The sequence below is a fragment of the Hyla sarda genome, chromosome 8 (assembly GCF_029499605.1).
Source record: "Hyla sarda isolate aHylSar1 chromosome 8, aHylSar1.hap1, whole genome shotgun sequence".
In the NCBI taxonomy this organism is placed as follows: domain Eukaryota; kingdom Metazoa; phylum Chordata; class Amphibia; order Anura; family Hylidae; genus Hyla; species Hyla sarda.
In genome coordinates, this window is record NC_079196.1 from 154,318,145 (window position 1) to 154,336,684 (window position 18,540).

General features: G+C 44.1%; 1 protein-coding gene and 1 long non-coding RNA gene across 2 annotated transcripts in view; one reads left to right on the plus strand and one right to left on the minus strand.

Annotated features, from left to right (window-relative positions):
• Positions 1 to 18,426, plus strand: part of LOC130285252 (uncharacterized) — a 31,624-nt gene extending 13,198 nt beyond the window's left edge. The window contains exon 3 of the long non-coding RNA XR_008847309.1: positions 17,190 to 18,426. This is a non-coding gene — a long non-coding RNA (uncharacterized LOC130285252). The remainder of the gene's footprint in view (positions 1 to 17,189) is intronic.
• SHISA9 (shisa family member 9) overlaps positions 1 to 18,540 on the minus strand; it is a 495,309-nt gene that overhangs the window by 350,377 nt on the left and 126,392 nt on the right. The window lies entirely within an intron of this gene.

The window sequence follows — 18,540 nt, forward strand, 5'->3', positions numbered from 1 at the left end:
TGCAGGGCTGGTACTGCCTTCTTTGCAAAGAAATGACAGCTTGGGACTCTCCACCTCGGCTCAGCACAAGCCATCAGTTCTCTGAAAGGTGCAGAGTCCACCACTTGAAAAGGGAGGGACTGCAACAACAGCAACTTGGACAGGAGCACATTCAGCTTCTGCGCCGTTTGATGAGTGGGTGCATACTGTTGTCTCTTTGAAATGGCTTTGCCAACGGATTGCTGGGGAATGACTGACTAAAAGTAGGAGGAGCAGGAGCATCTGGAGTGACAGAAGATGGGTATGACACACAGCTCCCTTCGGCTGAGGTAGTGGAGCCTTGGCTGGCTGAGACAGGGAGCGGTGTGCCACTGGGTGATGCAGCAGGCTGGACCACCACATCGGAGCCACAGTTCTCCCAGGCGGTTTCATGGTGATGCTGCATATGTTGACGCAGGGCCGTGGTGCCAACATTGGGACCCTGGCCACCTTCACCTTCTGCCGACACATCTTGCATGAGGCCAAGGTAAGATCCTCCGGATGCTTGATGAAAAACTGCCACACCGTAGAGTAGCTGATTTTCCCACCAACAGTCCGCACTGATTGACTGCTACTGCCGCTGACTCCAGGAACCCCTGCTCCACTACCTCCCAGGAAGGTAGACTGCCACGAAGCAGGTGGTCTCCCCCCGGGCACGTTCGACTCCAGAATTTCCACTTCTGCCACCATGCTGACTGCTAACCATGCTACCACTTCACTGGCTCAGCTGCTGGCTCACGGGCAACCTGCAACCTTCTTTTCCTGAAAATAATGAAGCCCCTTCTGCACCCGGCTCCCAAGTGAGATCGGCTTCATCATCATCATCATCGAGTTGTGTCTGCACGTCACTGATATTGCTGACTGCTTCTGTGACTTCGGTCACATTACTCCTCACCTAACTTGCACGGCACTCGTCAAAATTTTTTTTATAGACTGTTAATAAAAATATCCTTTTGCACCTTGCATCTGAGTGCCAAGTGGATTGGGATTCCTACTTGAGCCCCGACAAGAAGGGAGTGAGATATTTCTTGCACATTGCACTTCACTGATGTCAGGTTCCTCAATAGTGTCTGCTTCAGGAGCCTGAATGCTCGCAACACCACCTCCCACGCCACTATCCTCATCACTACTTGCCCACCTAGTGGAGGAAGCGGCAGATGTCTCCTCCACTTCTTGGCTGGGCAGTATCTGCTGACTGTCCTCTAGTAGATCATCCTCACTAAATAGTGGAGCTGAACACACAGCATAAGATACTTCTGTGGGGGAAGGAACAGCATAGGACAGAGGCAATGGATGGACTGGTACTGCAATCGATGACGGCAGATGGGTTGCTGATCGAGACACAACTGCTAGCTGATACTGGGAGCTCAGGCCTCTCACTGCGACTCCTGCTGCCACTCGCCCCTAGTCTGTTGCGACCTCTGCCTGATGAACTCAGGCCTCTGCCACTCCTCTGTGCACATCCTGGCACTTCTCTGCCTGACATACTTAGTGTGTATATGAGTGGAGTACAATATGCTCCACTACGCTTAAAGCAGTATTTGTCTACAACACCAGCAGGTGTGTACTTTTGGCTGGCCTTTCACAGTATCTAGGCCCTTAAAGGGGTACTCTAGTGGCAAACTTTTTTTTTAATCAGCTGGTGCCAGAAAGTTAAACAGATTTGTAAATTACTTCTATTTAAAAATCTTGATACTTCCAGTACTTATTAGCAGCTGTATGCTACAGAGGAAATTATTTTCTTTTGAATTTCTTTTGTCTTGTCCACAGTGCTCTCTGCTAACACCTGATGCCTGCATTAGAAACTGTCCAGAGCAGGAGAAATTCCCCATAGCAATCCTATGCTGCTCTGGACAGTTCCTGACACAGACAGAGGTGTCAGCAGAGAGCACTGTGTACAAGACAAAAAAGAAATTCAAAAAGAAAAGAATTTCCTCTGTAGCATACAGCTGCTAATAAGTACTGGAAGGATCAAGATTTTTAAATAGAAGTAATTTACAAATCTACCTACCTACCGAATGTATCTCATTATTATCCAAAGGTCTCAATTTTGGCGTGTACGAATCGTTCGACATGCCTCAATTCGAGATTGATCTTTTTAAGGGTGTCCGTAAAATCCAACTACATAAATTCTTTAGCAAAAAAGGGAACAAAACATCAGATGACCCTGTGAGAGAGGGTGAAAGACCCTGCACAATAGGACCATTAGGTTTTATTCCTGCAAGTGGCCTCAATGACGAGGAAATATCACATATTAGAATGCTAGCCGAATTAGCAGATCCACAGACAGAAGACATCGATATAGCAGTGCCTACCCTCGGCTATTCTAGGTTTAATAGCGGACGTCAATCTACCTTTAACCCTCCAGTTCCTCCTGGATCACCTCTAGACCTATTTACACAATCTGTTACACAGGATTTGAAATGCCTTATTTATCCAGCCCCACTTAAAAATTTGACTAAGGAAGAACAGAAGATGTTAACCTGGCTCTCTCAACAGAGAAACTTAATAGTAACAAGAGCCGCTAAAGGCGGTTCGATCGTCGTAATGTCATCATCTCAATACGAAGGAGAAGCCAAGCGACAGCTGACAGATCACACTACTTATGAAAAAGTGTTAACAGATCCAACAAGAAGGGTCATGGATACGCTTCGATCTTTTCTTCGTCGAGCCGTTGAAATGGGAGTCTTAAATCACTCTACTGCAGAACGGTTGATACCCGTCGCACCTAAGAAACCTAAATGGTGTATTTTGCCGAAGATTCATAAGTCGCGGACCAACCCCCCCGGACGACCTATCGTCGCGGGGATCGGCTCCGCGACTGAATATCTGTCAAAATATATAGAGTGGCTATTACGGCCCCTTCTACCCTCCATTCCTTCATACTTAAAAGATTCCGGCGACGTCCTTCAATATCTACACAATGTCACCTGGACTAACCATTACCATCTTACTAGTATAGACGTTGAGAGCCTGTACACTCGCATCCCTATTGGTGCGGGTGTGCAGGCTGTCAGGTTCTTCCTCAATCAAGCAGGGAAATCTCCTACTTTCATTAATTTCATATCTGAAGCAATAACCATTATTCTAGAGAATAATTACCTCCAGTATGAGAACCAGTGGTTCCGCCAAAGGACAGGAACTGCAATGGGTACATCGGTCTCCTGTACCTTCGCGAACATCTTTCTTGCAGTATTTGAACATAAATATATATTCTCAACTAACAACACCTATGTCAGCAACATTAAAGGATACAAGCGTTACATAGACGACGTGCTACTCCTATGGGAAGGATCCGAGGACCACTTCAATAGTTTTGTCAGCTATCTAAACACTAATACAATGAACATGCGGTTCACATCTGTCTTCTGTCAAAGTCATCTGGACTTCCTTGATATTAGGATCATTAAAACACCTCAAGGCCTGCACACAGAGGGCTATAGAAAAGAAATAGCCCGCAACAGTTTACTTCATTTTAAGAGTTCACACCCTGCACACACCAAGCGAGCTATTCCCTTTAGTCAATTCTTGCGTCTAAAAAGGTTAAATAGTGAGCATGTCTCTTATTTAGCGCAAGCAGAAGATCTAAAAAAACGCTTGTTGGCTCGCGGATACCCTGTCAATATCATCCAGACAGCGTTCAATAAAGTTGAAGAAATGAACAGAAAGGATTTGATACAGTACAAAAGATCCAAGAAAAACACGAATCAAGATACAGAGCGTAGATTTACTTTCTCATTTAAGAATACTCAAATGAACGATGTCATAAATTCTACCATCAGACGTCATTGGCATATATTATCTACCGATGAAGACTTGAGACAAGTCACAGCTCTATGTCCGTTAATTACCTACCGGAAGAATCAGACTATTGGTGAGAAACTTAAGCAACATACTTCACCCCTTAATGAATCTTGGCTACAGAACCTTTCTCCAGTAGGTAACCATCGCTGCGGATCCTGCAAATTTTGCAGGTTCAACACAGGAGCTAAACACCTCACCCTCGGTGGTTATTCTATTTCTGTTAAACAATTAATCACATGCAAAACCACCTTTGTCGTCTATTACATAATCTGCCCTTGTCACAGATACTACATAGGAAAAACCAAGAGACAACTCTGTGCTAGGTTTCGCGAACATAAATACACGCTCTCCAAAGGAACAGGTCCCCCACGTTTAGCGAAACATCTGCACGAAATACATAACAACGATGCAGATGTTTTGCGTTTTGGTGGAATCGAAAAAATTCCAGTCCTTAACCAAGGAGGAGATAGAGAGAATATTCTTCTCCAATGTGAAGCACGTTATATTCTCAGATGTAGCGCTCAGGGCCCGGCTGGGCTGAATGAGCGGCTTGACATGTCCCCCTTCTTAAGTTAATTACACTAGTCTCTACCTGCACCTTATTATATTAAGATATTCAATCATACACATTTCTGTTTTTCTACCTTCTCTATTATCATTTGTTCAATCACTATTTACTTATCATTTTGTCCACTTTTTGGGTCTAGTAACTTGCTGCTATTGAAGTCTATACTCTTAATATAGTTAATACTATTTATGTATAGTTTACATTAATAGCTCTATTCTCTATTATCTGGCAATGGAGCTTATTCCCCTCTTTCTCTATTCACTTTCGCTTTTCCGGACCTTCCTTTTTGATCCACACGTTTACCCATAGTTTACATGTTTCTATGGTTACTCCCGTTATCCATGGACTGCCATAAAAGGGCAACGCTATGACGTGAACGTTGAGGCCGGAAGAAGGACGTTCCTACGTCCGAAACAGCCGGCGTAGCCTCTGAGCGCCCCTTACCGTCTTTGTCTATGCCGTGGTGATCCCGGACCTTGGGCCTGCAGCTGTTTACCTGTGGTGAGTGCACGCTACCTCTTTTTCATTGTATAATTTACAAATCTGTTTAACTTTCTGGCACCAGTTAATTTAAAAAAAAAAAAAAAGTTTTCCACCGGAGTACCACTTTAGGAATTTAACAAGAACAAAATGGTACATCACTTAGATCCCATGTGGTCTGCACTTATGAGGGGAGGACAATGAGCTGCAGTACGCTTAAAACAGTATTTATCTACAACACCAACCGGTGTGTACTTTTGGCTGGCCTTTCACAGTATCTAGGCCCTAAAGACTTTAACAGGAACAAAATGGTACACCACTTAGATGTACGTATGTGGAATGCACTTATGAGGGTAGGACAATGCAATCCAGTATGCTTAAAACAGTATTAGTCTACAACACCAGCAGGTGTGTACTTTTTCTGGCCTTTCACAGTATCTAGGGGTACTCCGCCCCTATCATCTTATCCCCTATCCAAAGGATAGGGGATAAGATGTCAGATCGCCGGGGTACCACTGCTGGGGACCCCCTGCTGGGGACCCCCTCATAAGTACATACCACATACGTATATCTAAGTGGTGTACCATTTTGTTCCTGTTAAAGTCTTAAAGGGGTACTCCCCCCCTAGACATCTTATCCCCTATCCAAAGGATAGAGGATAAGATGTCAGATCGCCGGGGTCCCGCTGCTGGTGACCCCCGGGATCTCCACTGCAACAACCCACTATGATTAACGCACAGAGCACACTCGCCGGAGCAGAGCACACAGGGGCCGCAGCATCGTGACATCATGGCTCCGCTCCCTCAATACAAGTCTACAAGTCTATGGGAGGGGGTGTGGCAGCCATCACGCCCGTCCCATAGACGTGCATTAAGGGGGCGGGCTGTGATGTCACGAGGGAGCGGAGCCGTGATGTCACGATGCTGCGGCCCCTGTGTGCTCTGCTCCGGCGAGTGTGCTCTGTGCGTTAATCATAGTGGGTTGCTGCAGTGGAGATCCCGGGGGTCACCAGCAGCGGGACCTCTGTGATCTGACATCTTATCCTCTATCCTTTGGATAGGGGATAAGATGTCTAGGGGTGGAGTACCCCTTTAAGACTTTAACAGGAACAAAATGGTACACCACTTAGATATACGTATGTGGTATGTACTTATGAGGGGAGGACAATGCGCTCCAGTACGCTTAAAACAGTCTTTGTCTACAACACCAGCAGGTGTGTACTTTTGCCTGGCCTTTCACTGTATCTAGGCCCTTGAGACTTTAACAGGAACAAAATGGTACACCACTTTAGATGTACGCACAGGTTACAGTTAATAGAGGACAATATGCTTTTACTGCTCTGCTCACTCTAACTGACTGGCTACTATTAGCTTTTCCTTTGTTGTACACACCAGTGCTGCACCCAAAATTGCACTTTCTCTCTCAATCTCACTCCCTTCCCTATCAGTGCTTCTAGGCTGGATTTGGGCTTGAGGTGAATTGCTGCTGTAAAAATGCTTATCTGTGAAGCACACACCGCTCTCTGTTCCTCTCTCTCTGCAATAGAACGCTGATGTGACTGGCCGCAAGATGGCTGCCAATTATATAGGGCTGTGACATCACAGGGACGGCTGGCTGCTGCATGTGATTCAGGGTCATCCCACCACCTTCCCAGGATTCCTTGCCCCATGTCCTTACATGTGGATCTGCCATTTTAGATGCCCAGCCCCTGGAGCCTGGAAAGCACTAAATGGAGTTTAATTAAGCGATTTGCGTGATCGAATCGTGGCGATATTCGCATTCATTACTAATTGAATTTTTCCTGAAATTTGTAATGAATTCAGATTCGTCTGATTCTATTCGCTCATCCCTAGTCATTACATTCAGCACAGAACCTTTGTTCACTCTACATCTGGCATTAAATATCCCAAAAGACATAAATCATATACACCCAGATGAATCAGGTTAAATAGGCCAACCCATAATTAAAAGTAATTGCTGGTGGGGTACATTGATCTGTTGACACTGCTTTCACTGAAGAAGACAAAATGAGAATCTTGAGAATGACAGAAGCTAAGTGCTCTCCGCAGAAAGGTTGTGATAGCCAATCAAATTAGCCTTAAGCTATGGCTCAAAAGGCTCTTTTCTGCTGTTTCCACTTCAGAACGTAATAAACAAATTGCAATAGGTGAGGCATAGAAATCACTTCTTACAGAAATCCCCATGCACACCATCAGTGTAGCCAGTCCATCCGCTGTAGTCTGATCATTTCATAGATATCAGAAATTGCTAGAATAAATCACATAACTGTCCACACAACACACCGCTTTGCAATTCAGATGTATTTATTCAGATGGTCAGATGAATTTCTATGAGTTGGTTAAGGCACGTCTGAGTTTATTTTTCCTACAAGTAAAACTGACATATTGGTCCAGATGAACTAATGTTGTCTAATACAGTGTAAATTCATACTGGAAAGTCTACAAATTCTCTAGCTTTATCACAACTTATGCAGTTTGATTAATCTGGAGTATCTTCAGACCTAATATAGCTACTTACAAAGAAGACAGACACTTTAAGGGGTAGGTATCATACTATTTTTTTTTTTTCAAATCAATTTGGTGCCATTAAATTAAACAGATTTGTAAATTATTTCTATTAAAATATTCTTAATACTTCCAGTACTTATCAGCTGCTGTATACTTCACAGGAAGTTGAGTTGTTCTTTCCAGTCTTTATGTCTTTATGTTCTTCTCCAGTCCACTCCCTCCGTCTGGAGAAGAAAAAGTTTAGTCTCAAGGGGCGACACGCCTTATTTACCATGAGAACTGTGAACTTATGGAACAGTCTACCTCAGGAACTGGTCCCAGCAGGAAAAATTAACAGCTTTAAAACAGGATTAGATACATTCCTGGAACAAAATAACATTAATGCTTATGAAGAAATATAAAATCCCTTCCCTTTCCCAATATCGCACCACACCCCACCCTTCAATTCCCTGGTTGAACTTGATGGACGTATGTCTTTTTTTCAACCGTACTAACTATGTAAATATGTAACTATGTATACATATTGGTGGGCTCAACCAATAAATAAATAACCAAACAAGGGTGCTGCCAATGTTTGTATGATAACCAAAAGCTTACAAACAAGAAAAAGAAAAAGCACACAGGGGTGCGCCCCAATAATTAAATATCAAGGAATACTTTATTCAGATCATACAATAAACAGTGTATGTGACATACATTTAAAACATTTACAATATGGGAGCCAGATGATGTATGGTCTCCCAAAGCCACCTGGACAGTCCCCACAAGGGACACCCGCAATTCCCAACAATGTTTAGTAAACACTTCCTTTCTACGATGTACCCCTAGGCAAGTAAACAGGTATAGGTATAATTGCACAATTCCCAACAGTCAAGGAAAAATAGGACTAATAAGTAATTCTATAATAAACAATTCCTACACAATCATAGACCCTAATGATAGTTACACAGTATTAAATAGCAGTATTAAATATGAGTAAAAATACAAACCAGCTTTTGGTCAAAAAATGGGGGAGAAAGGTTAATAATACATCAAATGATTGGCACAGGAGCAGGTGTCCCCCCACAAACAGGTCCCCACACGTTCCATCACTAAGAGTGACTTCCTCAGGGGCACATTCTTTTCAGTCTGACCACAGTGCTCTCTGCTGACACCTCTGTCCATATCAGGAACTGTCTGGAGCAGGAGAGGTTTATTATGGGGATTTTCTCCTCATTTGGATAGTTCCTAACATGGACAGAGGTGTCTGCAGAGAGCACTGTGGTCAGACAGAAAAGAACAACTCAACTTCCTCTGTATTATACAGCAGCTGATAAGTACTGGAAGGATTAAGATTTTTTAATAAAAGTAATTTACAAATCTGTTTGACTTTCTGGAACAAGTCGCTGTCGCGATTCGTAAGGCTGGAGGTGGATCCTCTGTGTCAGAGAGGGATTGGCGTGGACCATGTCGGTGGACCGGTTCTAAGTTGCTACTGGTTTTCACCAGAGCCCGCCGCAAAGCGGGATGGTCTTGCAGCGGCGGTAGCAACCAGGTCGTATCCACCGGCAACGGCTCAACCTCTCTGACTGCCGAGATAGGCATGGTACAAGGGATTAGGCAAGAGCAAGGTCGGACGTAGCAGAAGGTCAGGGCAGGCAGCAAGGATGGTAGTCAGGGGCAATGGCAGGAGGTCTGGAACAAAGGCTAGGAACACTCAAGGAAAGGCTTTCTCTGGCACAAGGGCAACAAGATCCGGCCAGGGAGTGCAGGGGAAGTGAGGTATAAGTAGGGCATGGAACAGGTGCAAGGTAATCAGGGTGATTGGGCCAGGCACCATCATTGGTGCACTGGCCCTTTAAATTGCAGAGACCCGGCGCGCGCGCGCGCGCCCTAAGGAGCGGGGCCGCGCGCACAGGGACAACACAGACGGGGAACGGGTCAGGTAGGGGGACCGGGATGCGCATCGCACCGGCTGGGAGCAATATCGCAGCGCACCCGGTCAGCAGGTCTGACCGGAGCTCTGCGAATAAAAGAACGCTGCGAGCGCTTCGGGGAGGAGCGGGGACCCGGAGCGCTCGGCGTAACAGTACCCCCCCCCCCCCCTTGGGTCTCCCCCTCTTCTTGGAGCCTGAGAACCTGAGGATAAGACTTTTTTCCAGGATGTTGTCCTCAGGTTCCCAAGATCTCTCCTCTGGGCACTTAACTACAAAGGGTCCAAGATAACGTGGTCCCAGATTAAAACTGGGGACACGGAAGCGGATATACTTGGTGGAGAGCCACACAAAAACAGGAGGAGTTCTTCTTTTTTCTTCGGCAAGCTTCTTCACCCGGGATGAGGCTAGTATGAGGGATTTTATAGTCTTTTTCCAGACGTGGCGAAGCCCCGGGAAACCTCATCAACAGCGGGCACACAAGAAGGCATGGGAGTGGGGAGGGAGGGAAGAGGGTAAAGCTTGGCACGGGGAGTGTTAACAGGACGGGGGCTGTGAGGAGGAGACACAGCATAGTCCAGATAGGCCTTGGGGAGACCAGGTAAAGGAGGAGACACAGAGATTTGACTGACGGGACTGGGAGCAGACGTGAGGCATTTTCTGTGGCAAGAAGCACCCCAGCTCTTGATCTCCCCGGTGGTCCAGACAAGGGTAGAGGAGTGGCGTTGGAGCCATGGCAGACCGAGGAGGACTTCAGAGGAGCATTTGGGCAAAACAAAAAGTTCAATTTTTTCGAGATGCAGTTCCATGCTCAAGAGCAGGGGTTCTGTGCGGTAACGCACAGTGCAGTATAGAAGTAAATCTTTCTTTCTGCGGCGAGTCCTCTCTTCAGGGGTCAGGCGAGACTGATCCACTTGCATAGCCTCCTCGGCGGGAGGCACAGGAGTGGATTGCAAAGGATACTGTGAGAGAGGTGCTCCGAGTGGTGTGGCACATGGCAGGGCCTTCCCAGGCAGGAGACCACGGCAGAGTCTAGAGTCCCCATCAAATTTGTCCGGCAGGGACAAGCGGGGGTTAGGAGCGGCCGGTCGCTGCGGAGGAGTTGCAGGAGCCGGTGGAGGAGATGGTTGTTGCTGTTGCAGCTGCTGTGTCTGTGACTGAAGTTGCTGTATCTGCGGCAGCAGCTGCTGTATCTGTGACTGAAGTTGCTGTGTCACGGTGGTCAAGTATGACAGCTGGTGATTTCGTTGGGTGATCATTAGGGATTGCTGGGCGATCACCGTGGAAATATCGGCAAGACTTGACAGCGGCACCTCAGCGGAATCCATGGCCGGATCTACTGTCACGATTCGGCAGGCTGGAGGTGGATCCTCTGTGTCAGAGAGGGATTGGCGTGGACCGTGTCGGTGGACCGGTTCTAAGTTGCTACTGGTTTTCACCAGAGCCCACCGCAAAGCGGGATGGTCTTGCAGCGGCGGTAGCAACCAGGTCGTATCCACCGGCAACTGCTCAACCTCTCTGACTGCTGAGATAGGCATGGTACAAGGGATTAGGCAAGAGCAAGGTCGGACGTAGCAGAAGGTCAGGGCAGGCAGCAAGGATCGTAGTCAGGGGCAACGGCAGGAGGTCTGGAACACAGGCTAGGAACACTCAAGGAAAGGCTTTCTCTGGCACAAGGGCAACAAGATCCGGCCAGGGAGTGCAGGGGAAGTGAGGTATAAGTAGGGCATGGAACAGGTGCAAGGTAATCAGGGTGATTGGGCCAGGCACCATCATTGGTGCACTGGCCCTTTAAATTGCAGAGACCCGGCGCGCGCGCGCCCTAAGGAGCGGGGCCGCGCGCACAGGGACAACACAGACGGGGAACGGGTCAGGTACGGGGACCGAGATGCGCATCGCGAGTGGGCGCGTCCCGCATCGCGAATCGCATCCCGGCTGGGAGCAATATCGCAGCGCACCCGGTCAGCAGGTCTGACCGGAGCGCTGCGAATAAAAGAACGATGCGAGCGCTTCGGAGAGGAGCGGGGAACCGGAGCGGTCGGCGTAACAGTCGCTTTGACATTTTTTTTTCCACTGGAGTACCCCTTTAATACTGATGCAAATTCCTTTATTAAACCACAATTACAAAACAGACAAAAACAGCCCTCCCATACTTAAATAATCTACCCTTAACCCCTTAACGAAGCAGGACATAAATGTACGTCCTGGTGAGGTGGTACTTAACGCACCAGGATGTTCATTTTTGTCCAGTACATGACCGTGAGCACCACCACGAGGGTGGTGCTCCTGTCATGCACGGCAGGTCCAGGCTGCTATCAGCATTCAGGGACCCGCAGGTAATGGCGGACATGAGTGATCCCGCTTATGTCCACCATTAACCCCTCAGATGCCATGATAAATACAGATCACAGCATCTGCGGCAGTGCGGTCAGAAAAATGGATAATCACATCGCCTGCAGCACTGCCACAGGGATCCAATCATCCATAATGGCGGATGGAGGTTCCTCACCTGCCTCTGTCCGTCTCCCGGAGACCAGACCAGAGCAGAAGATAGCCAATAACACTGATTAGTGCTATGCCCCGTGGGGATATAAAAAGTGTAAAAAAAAAAAAAAGGAAAAAATTTGAAAATTCCCATCCCCCAATAAAAATGGAAATCCCTTTTTCCCATTTTACCCCAAAAAGTGTAAAAAAAATAAATATATATATATATAAAATTTTATACACATATTTGGTATTGCCACGTGCGTAAATATCTGAACTATTGAAAGATAATGTTAATGATCCCATACGGTGAACGGCGTAAACGTTTAATAAAAAAAAGTCCAAAATTGCTGCTTTTTTGTCACATCATATTCAAAATAAAATTTATAAAAAATGTATTGAAAGTTTTATATACACAAATGTGGTGTCAATAAAAATTACAGATCACGGTGCAAAAAATGAGCCCTAATAACCATGCTTATGCGGAAAAATGAAAAAGTTATAGGTCGGCAAAATAGGGGGATTTTAAATGTACTAATTTGGTTAAAAAGTTTGCGATTTTTATAAAGCGGTAAAATAATAGAAAAGTATGTAATCATGCATATAATTTTAATCATATTGACCTACAGAATAAAGAAAACATATAGTTTTTACTCTAAATTGTACAGTGTTAAAAAAAAACTGGTAAAATAAGTGATGTCATTACAAAGGACAATTGGTTGCGCAAAAAACAAGCCCTAATACTAGTCTGTGAATAAAAATATAAAAGAGTTGATTTTTAGAAGGCGAGGAGGAAAAAACGATAATGCAAAAATAAAATTGAGTCCTTAACTTCTTAAGGACCCAGGACGTATGGGTACATCCTGGGTCCCGGTCCTGCGATATAACGCATCATATCACTTTGGGCCCAGCGTCATAGTGAAGCCGGGACCCACCTCTAATAGCGTGAGGCACTGATTGCGGTGCCGCGCGCTATTAACCCTTTAGCCGCGCGCTCAAAGCAGAGCCGCACGGCTAAAAACAAAAGTGCCCGGCATAATCGCGGCATCCCGAACAGCTGTAGCACAGGAGGAGGTCTTCTTACCTTCTCCTGCCCTGTCCGATCGCCGAATGAATGCTTCAAGCCTGAGATCCAGGCCTGAGCATTCAATCGCCGAAAACACTGATTGATCCATTCCTATGGAGATGAATCAATCAGTGTAAAAGATCAGTTAATGCAATGTTATAGCCCCCTATAGGAGCTATAATATTGCATAAGAAAAGTGTAAAAAATCATTAACCCTTTCAATGATCCCTTCCCCTAATAAAAGTTAGAATCACCCGGCATTTCCAAGAATAAAAAAAAACACAGTGTAAATAAAAATAAACATATGTGGTATCACCGCATGCGGAAATGTCTGAATTATAAAAATATACTGCTTTTTAAACCACACGTTCAATGGCGTATGCGCAAAAAAATTCAAAAGTCCAAAATAGCACATTTTTGTTCACTTTTTATACCACAAAAAGTGAATAAAAAGTGATCAAAAAGTCTGATCAGAACAAAAATGGCACTACTAAAAACATCAGATCACGGCGCAAAAAAATGAGCCCTCATCGCGCCCTGAACACAGAAAAATAAAAAAAGTTATAGGGGTCAGAAGATGACCATTTTAAACATATAAATTTTCCTGCATATATTCATAATTTTTTTCTGAAGTGATAACAAATCAAACCTATATAAGTAAGGTATCATTTTAACCATATGGACTTACAGAATAAAGATAAGGTGTCATTTTTGCCGAAATATTTACTGCGTAAAAACGGAAGCCCCCGAAACTTACAAAATAGTGTTTTTTCATCAATTTTGTAGCACATTGATTTTTTTTCCCGTTTCACCGTAGATTTTTGGGTAAAATGACTAATGTTATTACAAAGTAGAATTAGTGACGCAAAAAATAAGCCATCATATAGAATGTTAGGTGAAAATTTTAAAGAGTTATGATTTTTAAAAATTAAGGAGGAAAAGTTGAAAATGAAAAAACGGAAAAAGCCCGGGTCCTTAAGGGGTTAAGGGGTTAAAAAACACCAACCCCAGAGAAAAACACAAATGGGGAGTACACATGCAAATCCAGCAGCACAAAAAATCTTCACTGTAGTAACAACTTCATTTAAGCAAATAACATATCATATTCGTCTGTCTGACGAAGGATTGAAACACATGTCGAGGTGGTGGTGGGCTGTACTCATCTACCAACAGCATGTCCCAGTCAGGTACTTATTGTGGAGACCATTCCCAATATATGTTATTTCCTAACTAGGATATGCGTTTTTCACTATGAGACTTCTCCTTTAAACTGTCTATTCTAAGTTTAGATTAACTAATAATTGGCATACTTGTTTACAAAATATTACAGCACAAGTTTGGCATAATAGGTCACACTCCTTTTCAGGCACAACCAAAAAGTCTTAAACTCCAAATTAGGTGGCACAAATCCAGTAATCCAGTTTATTGGCATACATTACTGAAAACTTCTGGTTTGTTTGCAATCATAAATCTGCCTCACAGTACTATGGCCAGTGAAGGTCTGAGGAAGAGATGGATGGCCCAAGTGCTGTCTCTTTGCTGTTGGGTGGTGTTTATACTTCCTTTTAACCTTCTTTTCTCAATGGCTTTGTTTGGTCACCTAAGGAGATTATCCAGGAATAGAAAAACTAAGCTAGAATAGAAAACAGCACCACAAATGTCCTCAGGTTGTGTGTGGTGTTACAACTAAGCTTCATTCCCTTCAGTGGAAGTGAGCGGCAATCCCACACACAACCTAGGGACAGATGTGGTGCTGTTTTTGAAGAAATGTGCTCTGTTTTTCTAAGCCTGGATAACCCCTTATAGGGTAGGGTCACACACAGTGCATCTTCAATGTATTTTACACTGCGGAAAATCCGCCGGGCAGCAGGAAATATGCTGTAGATTCTGCTAGGAGCAGTAAGGTTTAGAGACTGGCCCAGCACGCCTGCACGACTGTGATGTGCGGACTCCCCTTTCAAACCTTTCTGCACACACAGACCTGCTACAGGGAAGCCGTGGGTGTCTGCTCATAGCAGAATCCGCTGCATATATCCCGCTGCCAGGCGGATTTTCCACAGCATAAAATACACTGTGGATGCACAGCGGTTTGGGTCGGGGAGAGGGAGAAAACTGAGCGCAGTCGAGCTTGCGGAACGATGGTTCCGTTTTGCGGGTTATCCGCTTGGTCACGCCCCTGAGGGCGTTCCATGAGCTCAGTTTTCTCCCTCTCCCCGACCCAAACCGCTGTAACCCCATCAGCATGGAATAAAAGCATCTTCTTTAGCACAACACCGGGTGAGTGCATGATATGTACCTTTCTTTTCTGGATTTAATATGAAATCTGTCACTTGTAAATTTAGCAGAGGTGTAACTGTGTAACCATGGGGTCCATAGAAATTTTTTTAGCAATAGACTTGAAAAGCTCATAGTTATTTTGATCTTCACTTGTTCTTTTCCTTCTTCCCTTTTGGCTCTCTGGGATCTACATTTTCCTTTGCTCCTTCCATTCTACCCATCCATTAACCTAACCTACTCCTTAGATTGTGGTCACATTTTTAAAAAGGAATGTAACCTATTAATAAATCAAGTATTTATGCAAAATGTTCACTGTTGTTTCAAACATCTTCCCACTATTTGTGGGACCTGGGCGACCCCTAACATATTTGTTAATGACTTCATTTAACAAAAAACTGACTCATTACCATCTAAAATAAGAGGATGAACAGTAAAATAAACAGAACGACCAACGCATTCTGTGTATTTTCTTGTCCAATTTGTTATTTTAATATTGAAGTATAGAGCTGATATGCTTTAAAAGAAGGTGTTGTCCGGAAGGCTAGGATCCTATTTCTTTTGGAGCTTTCCTTGTCTATTCGCATGTACCTGCATTTCTTATGCACCTGGCCAGCTACGACCATGGATTCATACTGTGGACAAGTGAACGGATAACTCTTTTTCTCTTTTGTGATTTATCTTTGAATAGTTAATAGTATTGTAGAGTGACAAGGGGATACATCATCCCACTAGGTTTATCAGATACAGTTCTATTTCTAAGAGCTGCAAAGTGACATCTAACTTCTTTACAGCCGGTGACTGACCATCCCAGCCAGTCATTGGCTGAAAGGGCCATGACTCCTGCATGTCTCCAAAGGTGAAGCCTGGAGTACTCAGGGGATTGGTAACTTAAAGGGGTTATCCAGGAAAAAACTTTTTTATATATATAAACTGGCTCCAGAAAGTTAAACAGATTTGTAAATTACTTCTATTAAAAAATCTTAATCCTTTCAGTACTTTTGAGCTTCTGAAGTCAAGGTTGTTCTTTTCTGTCTAAGTGTTCTCTGATGACACGTGTCTCGGGAAACGCCCAGTTTAGAAGCAAATCCCCATAGCAAACCTCTTCTAAACTGGGCGTTTCCCGAGATGCGTGTCATCAGAGAGCACTTAGACAGAAAAGAACAACCTTAACTTCAGAAGGTCATAAGTACTGAAAAGATTAAGATTTTTTAATAGAAGTAATTTACAAATCTGTTTAACTTTCTGGAGTCAGTTGATATATAAAATAAAGTTTTTTCCTGGAATACCCCTTTAAGTGTCGAGAGCCAGGCCCCATACTGGACCCCCGTGACCAGACACTTATTCTATAGACACACTCACGTACAGCGCATTATCTTTATATAATAGGCTATATGGAGACATGAATGTTAATATTTGAAAACAAATGTTATTATCAAGTCTGTCTCCCTGCAGACCTTAGGCTAGAATCACATCTGAGTAAAAGACTTTCACAGATGCAGTCTCATTTGGCCAGAACAATAGCAGTATCTGTCATGCAATGGATCAGGGACTGCATCATGGTTTCCATTTCTGATATAATGGAGCCTGAGACATTGTAATTGTATAAAATACATTGACAAAACAGAACCCAAACACTGTCATCCCACCCATGGGCTGCAGGAAACATAAGTTGAAGTTAATTATATGATGTTCCAAACTTCTTAACTATAAACATAATAGATAGGTTTTCAGCCATTCCGGGTTAGAAAATGTTATTTTAATAGTTTAATCATGTATCAGATAGTAAGTTAGTAACAATAATGAGAGGATAATTACACAGTACTCCCAGCATTACCACCAATCCTCGAGTGTTTAGTGATACTCTGTGTTGGTGTCTATGGCAACTAGGCTGTATAACAAATATTAAACATTCTCTTCTGTTGTATTGATTGTAGTATGGTTGGATTGGAATTAAAAATTGACCGGCCCATGATAAACAAAGGACAGAAATGGAAATATAGAAATGAAATGACAAAAACTCAATAATAATCAATTTAATTCAATTTTCTCAGCTGGACATGGAGAGTCTGCGGATGAACACTTCTACACAGGATAGTGAGACTGTGGCGCTTCCAGGAGAAGAATAGATTGATGGAAAGTCATTGTATTGTTTTTCAGTAGATTTATTAGAGTATCAAGGCTGCAATGTTCTAAATAGCAACAAGATTTTATACATTTATATCTATTTCATTCAACTGCATATTAGGGATTTCAAGTTATTTGGTGTAATGTAGACCTCCTAATGCCTCACATCTGGACATGTGGCTGTAAAACAGATGCAAAAAAATGCACCATATTACATCTATGTACAAAGGGTCTTAGCGTTATGATGCAGTTTTGATGTAACTTTTTGAGACAAAGCCAGGAGTGAATGAAATATATATAGGTACTATAAGGTTGTGTCAATGTAAGATGGAAAGATTTGTGCAGGTAAAGTCACAGTGGCCGAAGCATGGGAATTTTGGTTTGGATTTGTTGCTAATTTTCCACTGTGAATGTTAAAGGAGTTTTCCAGGAATCAAAAAACAAAGATAATTACTTTCAAAAACCGCTCCCTATCTATATCCAGATTGGATGTAGTTCTGCAGCTCAGTTCTATTGAAGTGAATGGAGCCATGTTTTTATACCACACCCAACCTGAAGACAGACAGGGAACGGTTTTTGAAAGTAATTATCTCTGTTTTCTGATTCCTGGATAACCCCTTCAAGTGCGGATGTGGATCCTTTCCTGCAGCAACATGTGGATTCATTCCTACAGTAACATCCTTAACAGTCTGTTTTGTTGGTAGCCGGCAATATTTGTTTAAATGCTTTTTTTTTCCAGGCAGCTGCTTAGATTTCAAAGAAATTAGCACTTTAACCCCTTCCCTCAGAATGAATTATAAAAACGTTAGATAATGCAGCTAGTTTGCGCATCCTGGCTTTTATATAAGTCATTCAGTTAACCGGACGATGCTCGGCATCACAAGGGTTAACAGGCAGAAGCCCCGCTGTTACAAGTTCTGCAACACACCCCAGGACCATCTGTGAATGGTCCTGGTCAGCAATCACCGTGATTGGTCCCTGTGGACCAATCACAGTGTCTCAGCTGACTGAGGGGGGGGGGTTGAAAGTTCAGATCCCCCGCTCTGCCTTCCCCTAGAAGTCCGGGCAGATCATGGGAAGATGAACCTGAGAGCTGCGGGGGGCAATGTGGTGGGGAGGACATACCTGAGGACCGGCGCAACTCTGGGGACCTGCGGCCAGCAAGTGGAGGCGGCATCAGAGGCAGCAGTGAAGATCGCTGTAAAGTGATCTTCACTGCTGCTTCTAGGAGTTTCAAAAGAACAACTCCGAGGATGTCCACACAGCTTTTGGCTGTCC